At 36.7% G+C, this 11,430-nt stretch overlaps 1 pseudogene; it reads left to right on the top strand.

Annotated features, from left to right (window-relative positions):
• Positions 1–10,169: 10,169 nt before the first annotated feature.
• LOC102733657 (tubulin alpha-1A chain pseudogene) lies at positions 10,170–11,220 on the top strand (annotated as a pseudogene).
• The last annotated feature ends 210 nt before the right edge of the window (positions 11,221–11,430 follow it).

Genomic DNA, 11,430 nt, shown 5'->3' with positions numbered 1-11,430 from the left:
CCTATTTTCTTCTCTAGGATTTTGATAGTTTCCTGTCTTACATTTAGGTCTTTCATCCATTTGAATTTATTTTTGTGTATGGTGTAAGAAAGTGGTCCAGTTTCATTCTTCTAGGTCACTGTCCAGTTTTCCCAACATTATTTGTTGAAGACACTGTCTTTTATCCAGTGGATATTCTTTCCTTCTTTGTCAAAGGTTAGTTGTTTAGTGGAATAGTTCTGGCTCAGGGCTCTCATGAGATTGCAGCCAAGAAGCAGCTGATGTGGAAGTCATTTATTAAAGACTAGATTCACCTGAGCTGCATGTGAGTCATGAGGTCACATGCTAGACGTTGATACTGAGATCATTGGCCAGGAGCTCAACTGAGGCTGTTGACTGGAGTAATCCCATGTGTCTTTCCATATTGCTTGGGCTTCTCACAGCATAGCAGCTGATTCTAAGAGTGAGGATTCCAAGTGACAGGAAGTGGAAATTGATAGTCTCTTAAAGATAGGTCCAGAAATTTAAATGGTGCCATTTCTCCTATATTCTATCAGTCACAGAAGTCAATAGCCTGTCCATATTATAATGGGAAAGATAAAGCTCACACCTCTCATGGGGAGAGTTGTCAAAAAAAAGTCATCATTTTTAATCCATAACACACAGAGAGGTTATACACAAAGGTATATGCTATAACCTTAAATATTTCCCTATACACCTTTTACTCTGACAATATCAACTATATATTCCCTCATTTCCACTTGTGTTTCTAAAGGCTATTTCCTCTGCCTGGAATATTTTACTCTTTCTCCTTTCTTTTTGACCTAATTCATCCTTAAATACCTGGGTTTAATAGTAACTACTATATATCTATTAATGAAGTTATAAAATTTATGAGAAAACAAACAAGAATATAAAAGGAATAAAAAAGTTAGAGTCTAATATTAGACCTATGAATCATTATTACTCTTCCTAACATATAAAATGTACTATGGCCCTTGCAAGCCATAGCTTCCTTTCAAATGTTTTCTCTTAGCTTGTTTATTCAATCTGGGTTTAATAATTAGAAGTGTAGCAGAGTTTTCTTGTTCATACTAGTTAGTAGAAAACAGTGGTTGACAAACTCTTTTTTTAAAGGGCCAGATAGTAAATGTTTTCTGCATTACAGGTCAATATAGTCTCTGTCACATCATTCAGTTTTGCCCTTGTACCATTAAAGCAGACACTAATAATACATAAATAAATGGGTATAACAGTGTTTAAAAAAAAAAAACAAAAAAACTTTGGTTATCAAAACAGATAGCAAGCCAAGTGAGATCTACAGACTATGCCTGGAATATCCCACAGCTATAGAATAACCCCACATGTGTTGAGAAAGACATTCCAATCAGTTCACATAAATTAAAGGAAGAGGTGGGGAGATCACAATTACCATGAGAAGAGAGGCAAATAATATTATTTAGGATACTTAGGATTTTCTTTCAAAGTTTTTTTTTTTTTCCCTAAGAAAAACAAAATACAAAAAAAAAAACCTGTCAGCAATGTTTTTCTTTTTACTTTTTAATTTCTATAAAAAAGTGATTTAACATAGTACATTTGAATGAATATTTGATATTGAGTTAAAATATCTAGCTTTAATATATGATTTCTAGCTACTGATATTAAGGTGAGTGTTGGAACATCATCTTATCTACTTAAGTTTTTTTTTCTTTTGTCTTCATAAATACAGAGTAGTTGTGAGCTTCAAATGAGATGTTTTTATGAAAGAAATTTTATTCATAAAGTTGTTCCAAAGACATTTTTAGTATTTTATATAGTTTACTTATTTGGGGAAATACATCAGTTGAAAACTGATAGACAATTTTAAAAAATTGATGTAAAAGTATAATAAATAAAATTCAAAAATAATAGCATTGGGCCTAAGAATATCTCTGTCCATCATGTACAAAAATGGATGGAAAAATAGCTTAACCTAATGAAATCATTGGTATTTGTCCCACACACAACCTCTGCTCATTCATTTCCTACATAAAGAAGAGATAAAGAAATATCATAGAAAAGCAGGGAGGTTGTACACATAACAAGATTGTCTTATTTTTCTTTCTCTCCAATTTCAATAGCTATACTTCATACTTCATATAGGTTTAAAAAATGCTACTGAAATTATTATTATAGAAAATCAGAGTGCTCAGAAATCTGATAAACTATCAGAATAAGTTTAAAACATTAAAATTTTATAGAGATAATCAAAATAGCTAAAGGTTACTTGTTACAGCTGTGTAGCATTAAACAGAATAAAGAATGGCTAATTACAATAATTAAAGCAGGAAATTAAGAGGTAACAGCCAGGTATATAGGGCTTATTATTTTATTTAAAGATACCTTCTAAATGATCCATTAAGGATTATTTAATTATGAAGAATAAAATTTCATGATGACAAATTTGAGTCAAATTAAGCAAAGAAACAGCCATATTGAAATTGCTATTGAGTTAATGAAACCAAAGCTTATCCAGGCACAATATGAAGAGATATTCAGGTTCCAACTCAGTTTCTCAGTTTATTAGTTACATGTTTAATTACAGAATTTGTACAGGCATACCTCATTTTATTGTACTTTGTTTTACTGTGCTTTGTAGATAATTGCATTTTTTACAAGTTGAAGGTTTGTGCCAACCCTGCATCAAGTAAGTCTATGGGCACCATTTTTCAAACAGCATTTGCTCACTTTGTGTCTCTGTATCACATTTTGGTAACTCTCAAAATATTTCATACTTTTGCATTATTATATTAGTTATGGTGATCTGTGATCAGTGATCTTTGATGTTATTATTGTAACTGTTTGGGGATGCCATAAACCATGCCCGTAGAAGACAGTAAATTTGAATGATAAATGTATGTGTTCTGATTGCCCCACCAACCCTCAGTTCCTCATCTCTCTCCATCTCTTCAGGCCTTCCTTTTCCCTGAGACACAATAATACTAAAATTATGCCAATAAAACCCTACAAGGGTTTCTAATTGTTCAAATGAAAGGAAGAGTTGCACATCTCTCACTTTAAATCAAAAGCTAGAGATGAAACATGAGAGACTATGGACTCTGAGAAACAAACTGAGGGTTCTAGAGGGGAGGGGGTGGGGGGATGGATTAGCCTGGTGATGGGTATTAAAGAGGGCACGTTCTTCATGGAGCACTGGGTGTTATACGAAAACAATGAATCATGGAGCACTACATCAAAAACTAATAATGTAGTGTATGGTGATTAACATAACATAATAATAAAAAAAATGGGATCTTAAAAAAAAAAAAAAAGAGCTAGAAATGATTTAAGTTTAGTGAGGAAGGCATGTCCAAAGCCAAAATAAAATGAAAGTGAGGCCTCTCACACCAAACAGATAGCCAAGTTATGAATACAAAAGTACTTGAAGGAAACTAAAGTTGCTACACCAATGAACACACAAATGATAAGAAAGTGAAGTAGCCTTATTTGCTGATATGGAGAAAGTTGTAGTGGTCTGGATAGAAGATCAAACCAACTACCACATTCCCTTACACCAAAGCCTAATCCAGAGCAAGCCTGTGACTCTTCAATTCTAGGAAGCTGAGAGAGGTGAGGAAGCTGCAGAAGAAAAGGTTGAACCTAGCAGAGGAAGTTTCATGAGATTTAAGAAAAGAAACCATCTTCATAACAAAAGTGCAAGGTGAAGCAGCAAATTATCCAGAAGATCTAGCTAAGATCATTAATGAAGGCAGCTATACTAAACAATACATTTTCAGTGTAGATGAGATAGACTTATACTAAAATAATATGTCACCTAGGACTTTCATAGTTATAGAGAAGTCAATGCCTGGCTCAAAGCTTCAAAGGACAAGTTGCCTCTTGTTAGGGGCTAATGCAGCTGATAACTTTACGTTGTAAGCCAGTGCTCATTTACCATTCTGAAAATCGTAGAGCCCTTAAGAATTATGCTAAATCTACTTGTGCCTGGGCTCTCTAAATGGAAGCCTAGATGAGAGCACATCTGTTCACAACATGGTTTACTGAATATTTTCAGCCCACTGTTGAGACCTACTGGTCAGAAAAAAGATTCTTTTCAAAATATTATTGCTCAGGGATGCCTGGGTGGCCCAGTTGGTTAAGGGTATGCTTTCAGCTTGATCCTGGGGTCCTGTGATGGAGTCCCACATTGGGCTCCTTGCTCAGCATGGAGCCTGCTTCTCCCTCTGCCTGCTGCTCCCCCTGTTTGTGCTCTCTCCCTCTCTCTCTCTCTCTCTGACAAATATATCAATAAAATCTTTAAAAACAATACTATTGCTCATTGACAAGACACCTGGTCACCCAAGAGTTCTGATGGAGATGTGCAACAAGATTCATGTTGTTTTCATGCCTGTTAACAAAACATCCATTCTGCAGCTCATGGATCAAGGAGTCATTTTGACTTTTGAGTCCTATCATTTAAGAAATACACTTCATAAAGCTATTGCTGCCAGAGATAGTGATTCCTCTGATAGATTTGAGCAAAGTGAAACTTTATGGCAAGGATTCACTAATCTAGATGACATTAAGAACATTTGTGATTCATGGGAAGTGGTTAAATGTCAACATTAACAGGAGCTTGTAAGAAATCTATTCCCTACTTGCAGATAACATGAGACCCTATCTAGGAAACCCAAAAGACTCCACCCAAAAACTGGTAGAACTGATATACAAATGCAGTAAAGTCACAGGATACAAAATCAGTGTAGAGAAATTTGTTGTATTTCTGCAGATTTCTCTTTTCAAGGAGAGAGAAATCAAAGAATCAATCCCATTTTCAATTGCACCAAAACTCATAAGATACCTAGGAATAAACTTAACCAAAAAGGTGAAAGACCTGTACTCTGAAAACTACAGAACACTGATGAAAGAAATTGAAGATGACACAAAGAAATTGGAAAACATTTCATGCTCATGGATTGGTAGAACAAATATTGTTAAAAGAGCTATGCTACCCAAAGCAATCTACAGATTTAATTCAATCCCTATAAAAAGCCATCAGCATTTTTCATACAGCTAGAATAAACAATCCCAAAATTTGTATGGAACCACAAAAGACCCTGAATATTGTACACCTGAAACTAACATTACATTGTATGTTAACTAACAGGAATTTAAATCCAAAAAGAAAAAGAAAAAAAAAAAAGAAGTTGATTCCAACCCTCTTGGATGACTTTGAGGGGCTCAAGACTTCAGTAGAGGAAATACCTATAGATGTGGTGGAAACAGCAAGAGAACTAATAGTGGAGCCCAAAGATGTGACTGAATGGCAGCAATCTCATGATAAAATCTCAACAGCTGAGGAGTTGCTTTTCATGGATGAGCAAAGAAAGTAATTTCTTGAGATGGAATCTACTCTTAGTGAAGATGCTGTGAAAATTTTTGAAATGACAACAGGGAATTTAGAATATTATACCAACCTAGTTGATAAAGCAGCAGCAGGGTTTGAGAGGATTGACTCCAATTTTGGAAGAAGTTCTACTGTGGGTAAAATGCTATCAAACAGCTTCAATGCTACAGACAAATTGTTCAAGAAAGAAGAGTCAATTGATGCGGCAAATTTCACAGGCTGCCTTATTCTAAGAAACTGTTACAGCCACCCCACCCTTCAGCAACCACCACCTTGATCAGTCAGAAGCTATCAACAATGAGGCAAGACCCCCCACCAGCAAAAAGATGATGACATACTGAAAGCTTAGATGATGGTTAGCACTTTTTTTAAGATGTATTTATTTATATTAGACAAAGAGAGAGCGATGAGTGATGGGGAGGAGTAGAGGGAGAGGAAGAGAGAGAATCTCAAGCAGTTTCCTTTCTCAGTGCAGAGCCTGATGTGGGGCTCAATCTCACAAGCTTGAGATCATGACCTGAACTGAAATCGAGCTGGATGCTTAACTGACTGAGCCACCCAGGTGTGCTGATTAGCATTTTTTAGCAATAGAGTATATTTTAATTAAGGTACGTATTTTTTAGACATAATGCTATTGCACACTTAACAGACTAAAGTATAGTGGAGACATAACTTTCACATGCATTAAGAAATGCAAAAATTGATTTGACTTACTTTATTACAATATTTGCTTTATTGCCATGGTCTGGAATTGAGCCCACAATATCTCTGAGGTATGCCTGTACCTTTTCCCAAACCAATCAATTACAACCTTTCTTTACTGCAACACTATTCCAGAAGTTCTTAAATTTTGTCTGTTCATAACATCCTTAGGGTCTCAATTTTTTTTTCGTGATATTCATAGGCCAAAAGAAATACTCAACCATTCTGTTTATTTAATAATTAGTTTCTTAAAACTTAATGTTTATATCCTTAAAGTGTAGTAGCTATTTGAAAAATAAATGTGCATAAATTGAAAAAATATTTTTATTTCACTCTTAAATAATCTCACTAACTTATTAATGGGATGTGTGTGCCCATTGAGTGCTGCACTACTTGTTAATCATCTTTGAATGAGATTGGATGTTGCCACCCTCATTTTCTCTTTCAAATTGATTTTTGCATGGTAATTGCTTTTAAAATGTTTTTTCTTAAGACTATTTTTAGAGCAGTTTCAAATTCACAGCAAATTTGAGAGCAAGATACAGAGATTTTCCATTTCCCCCATGCCCCACTCAGGCGTAGCCTGCCCTATTATCAGCATCCCCTACCAGAGTAGTACTTTTATTACAGTTGATGAACCTATGTCAACACACTACAATCACCCAAAGTCCATATTTACATTAAGGCTTACTCTTGGTGTTTTACATTTTATGGGTTTGGATCAATGTATAATAACATGTATCCATCATTATGGTATCATATAGTGTGTTTTCACTGCCCTCAAAATCATCTGAGCTCCATCTATTCATCCCTCTCCCCTCCTCCAATTCCTGGCAATTACTAATCTTTTTGTCTTCATAATTTGCCCATCCAAAAATTTCATGTAGTTGAAATAACATAGTAGCCTTTTAAAATTGCCTTCCCCACTTAGTAATATGCATTGACATTTCTTCCATACCTTTTCATGACTTGATAGCTCATTTTATTTATTTATTTATTTATTTATTTATTTATTTATTTGGAGAGAGCAAGCAGGTGGGGGAGGGGGGTAGAAGGAAAAGGAGAGAACTTTAAGCAGATTCCCTGTGGAGCACAGAGCCCAACTAGGGCTCCATCTCAGGACCTGAGATCATGACCTGAGCTGAAACCAAGAATCGGATGCTTAACGGACTGAGCTGTGCCCCACTAGCTCATTTCTTTTTAGATCTGAATAAGATTCCATTGTCCAGATGTACCACAGTTTATTTATTCACTTACTGAAGGACATATTGGTTGTTCCAAGTTTTGTCAATTATAGTTAAAACTGCTATCAACCTCCATTTGCTGGTTTATACATGGACAGCTAATTTTAACTCCTTTGGGTAAATACCAAGGGGTATTGAGTGCTGGATTGTATGGCAAGAGTAAGAGTAGTTTTGTAAGAAAGCACCAAATTGTCTTGCAAGTGGCTGTACCATTTTGTATTCCCACCAACAATGAATAAGTTCTTGTTGCTCCATATCCTCACCAGCATTTGGTTTTGTCAGTGTTCTGGATTTTGGCCATTTTAATGGGTATGTAGTGGTATTTCATTGTTTTAATTTGTATTTCCCTAATGGCATATGATGAGGAACATCTTTTCATATGCTTATTTGCCATCTGTGTATCTTCTTTGGTGAGATATCTGTTAAGGATTTTGGACCATTTTTTTTAAATCTTTTTTTTGTAATGTTTTATTTATTTATTCATGAGAGTCAGAGAGAGAGAGAGAGAGAGAGGCAGAGGGAGAAGCAGGCTCCCTCAGGGAGCCCGATGTGGGACTCGATCCCAGGACCCTGGGATCATGACCTGAGTCAAAGGCAGACACTTAACCATCTGAGCCACCCAGGCGCCCCTGGACCATTTTTTAACTTAGATGTTTTATTTTCTTATTGCTGAGTTTAAGAGTTCCTTGTATTTTTTGAATAACAATCCTTTATCAAATGTGTCTTTGGTAAAACTTTCTCCCAGAAAAGTTCCAGAATTAGAACTTTTCTAATTCTCTCGATGCTGTTTTTTGTAGAGCAGAAGTTTTTAATTTTAATGAAGTCCAACTTTATCAATTCTTTCTTTCATGGATCATGCCTTTGATGTTGTATCTTAAAAAGTCATCACCACACCAAGGTCATCTAGGTTTTCTCCTATATTATCTTCTAGGAGTTTTATAGTTTTGAGTTTTACATTTATATCTATAATTGATTTTGAATTAATTTTGGGAAGGGTGTATGGTCTGTGTCTAGACTGGTGGTTTCTTTTGACCACAAAAAAACACCAGAAACCTAGCTTAGCAAACATGTTATCATCCAAAAGAATGTAGCACAATATAATATTGAAACTGTAAACTTCCTCAAGAAAGTATTTTACACAATGTTCAATAGGTGTTCTGTGTTGCTGAATTTCCTTTGAAAATGTAAAATGTCCTGGAGCACATCTGTGAAATCAATGAGGTATCCTGGAGTGCCTCGGGACAGTTTGGGAATCAGGACTATCTGCCATCGATGGAAAAACCAAGGTATGTAAATGTATAAAAAAATAAACTACAGAGGATATTTGTAGTTATATAACACAAATATAGAATCAATATCTAGGATATATAAAGAAATCCTACAAATCAATGATAAAAGAGAAATAATCCAACAGAAAAATGAGTAAAAATCTTACATAATTTTCAGAAAAAGTCCTAAAGTATTTCATAGGGGAAACATTAAAATGCAGTTAATCTCATTAACAATCAAGTAAATGCAAAGTAATACTATAATAGATACCATTTCATACTCACTGTAATCAGTATCTATTACATATATTTAATACATTAAAATTATAAATAATTCTATTCCTCCGAAAGTGTAGAGCAAAGAAATTTTTATATACTGCTGGTAGGAGTATAAACTAGCACATTGACTTTAGAAATGAGTTTGGAATTGTCTGGTCAAGTTAGAAATTCACATATCCTATCAAATATGATTCTACTCCAAGTGTACACTCTTGATAAATGAATGCTCAATTATCCTAGGATACATATGTTGGTCATATTGAGAAAATGAAACAACCCAAATCCCTGTCAATAATAAATAATTAAATTGTATATTCATGAAATGGCACACAATATTGCAAGGAAATGTGTAAACTATGCATTTGAATTTAAATAGTATCATGTCGGGGCGCCTGGGTGGCTCAGTCGTTAAGCGTCTGCCTTCGGCTCAGGTCATGATCCCAGGGTCCTGGGATCGAGCCCCACATCGGGCTCCCTGCTCCGTGGGAAGCCTCCTTCTCCCTCTCCCACTCCCCCTGCTTGTGTTCCCTCTCTCGCTGTGTCTCTCTCTGTCAAATAAATAAAATCTTTAAAAAATAATAATAATAAAATAAATAAAATAAATTTAAAAAAATAAATAAATAAATAGTATCATGTCAAGTGAAAGACACATAAAATATACAGTATATGATTCCATTGATACAAATTTCAAAAATGGACAAAACTAGGGACACCTGGCTGGCTCAGTCAGTGGAGCATGCAATTCTTGATTTTGGGGTTGTGAGTTCGAGCCTCACTCAGGGTGTACAGATGACTTAAAAATAAAATCTTTAATTAAAAAGTGGACAAAACCAGGGGTGCCTAGGTGGCTCAGTGGTTAAGTGGCTGCCTTCGGCTCAGGTCATGATCTCAGGGTCCTGGGATAGAGCCCCACATCAGGCTCCCTGCTTCTCCCTCTCCCTCTGCCCACTTCTCCCTCTGCTTGTGTGTGCTCTCTCTCTCTCTCTGTCAAACAAATAAATAAAATCTTTAAAAAATAAAATAAAAATTTTAAAAAATGGACAAAACTAGTCTATACTATTTGTAATGCATAGATGGAGACTAAACAAAACAAGGGAATGACTGTCACAGAAGTCAGAGCAGTGGTATTTTATAGGGAGTAAGATGCTATGGAAAAGGGACAATTGGGAATAATTTCTGAGATTCTAACAATGTTATATATTTTGACCTAGGAGATGTTTACCCAGTGTTCAATTTGTAATCAGGCATTTAAGTGCACATTATTTTATTTTATATTTTCTATGTATGTATTTTTTATCCTAATTTAAAAAATAAATAGATAGGTTCTCTTACATCATCTACCACCTAAGAGTCACCCTGTAAAAAGTAGCAACCTCTCCCTTTACTCTCCACCATCTGCTTGGCTGCCACAAAGCAGCAACCATGAGTGAACGCATCCCCATCCTTGTTGACCAGAGTGGTGTCCAGATTGGCAATGCCTGCTGGGAGCTCCATTGTCTGGAACATGGCATCCAGCCTGATGGTCAGATGCCAAGTGACAAGACCATTGGAGAAGAGATGACTCTTTCAATACCTTCATGCTGGGAGCATGTTCCCAGGGCAGTGTTTACAGACCTGGAACCCACAGTCATTGATGAAGTTCGCACTGGCACCTACCCTCAGCTCTTCTACCCTGAGCAGCTCATCACAGGCAGGGAAGATACTGCCAATAAACTATGCCTGAGGGTACTACACCATCAACAAAGGGATCATTGATCTTGTCTTGGACCAAATTTGGAAACTGGCTGCTGACCAGTGCATAAGGTCATCAGGGCTTCTTGGTTTTCCACAGCTTTGGAGGGGGATCTGGTTCCAGGTTCATCTGGAACATCTCTCTGTAGTTTATGGCAAGAAGTGCAAACTGGAGTTCTCCATTTACCCAGCCCTCCAAGTTTCCATAGCTGTGGTTGAGCCCTACAATTCCAACCCTCACCACAAACACCACCCTGGAGCACTCTGTGCCTTCACAGTAGACAATTTGGCCATCTATGATATCTGTGGTAGAAAATTTGATATTGAATGCCCAGCCTACACTAACTTGAATAAGTTGATAGGTCAAACTGTGTCCTCCATCATTGCTTCCCTCAGGTTTGTTGGAGCCCTGAATGTTGATCTGACAGAACTTCAGACCAACCTCATGCCCTATCCCTGCATCCACTTCCCTCTGGCTACATGTGCTCCTGTCATCTCTGCTGAGAAAGCCTACCATCAACAGCTTTCTGTAACAGAGATCACCAATGCATGCTTTGAGCCAGCCAACCAGATGGTGAAATGTGACCCTTGACATGGTAAATACATGTCTTGCTGCCTGTTGTACTGTGGGGATGTGTTATCAAAGATGTCAATGTGTCCTTGCCACCATCAAGACCAAGCGTACCATCCAGTTTGTGGACCGGTGCCCCACTGGCTTCAGAGTCAGCATTAATTACCAGCATCCCACTGTGTACCTGGTGGAGACCTGGCCAAAGTACAGCGAGCTGTGTGCATCCTGAGCAACACCACAGCCATCGCTGAGGCCTGGGCTCACCTGGAC

Source organism: Leptonychotes weddellii, chromosome 4, assembly GCF_054177405.1.
Source record: "Leptonychotes weddellii isolate Sample4059 chromosome 4, ASM5417740v2, whole genome shotgun sequence".
NCBI lineage: Eukaryota > Metazoa > Chordata > Mammalia > Carnivora > Phocidae > Leptonychotes > Leptonychotes weddellii.
The sequence above is the reverse complement of the archived record's forward strand: the minus strand, read 5'-3'. Positions and strand labels throughout refer to the sequence as shown.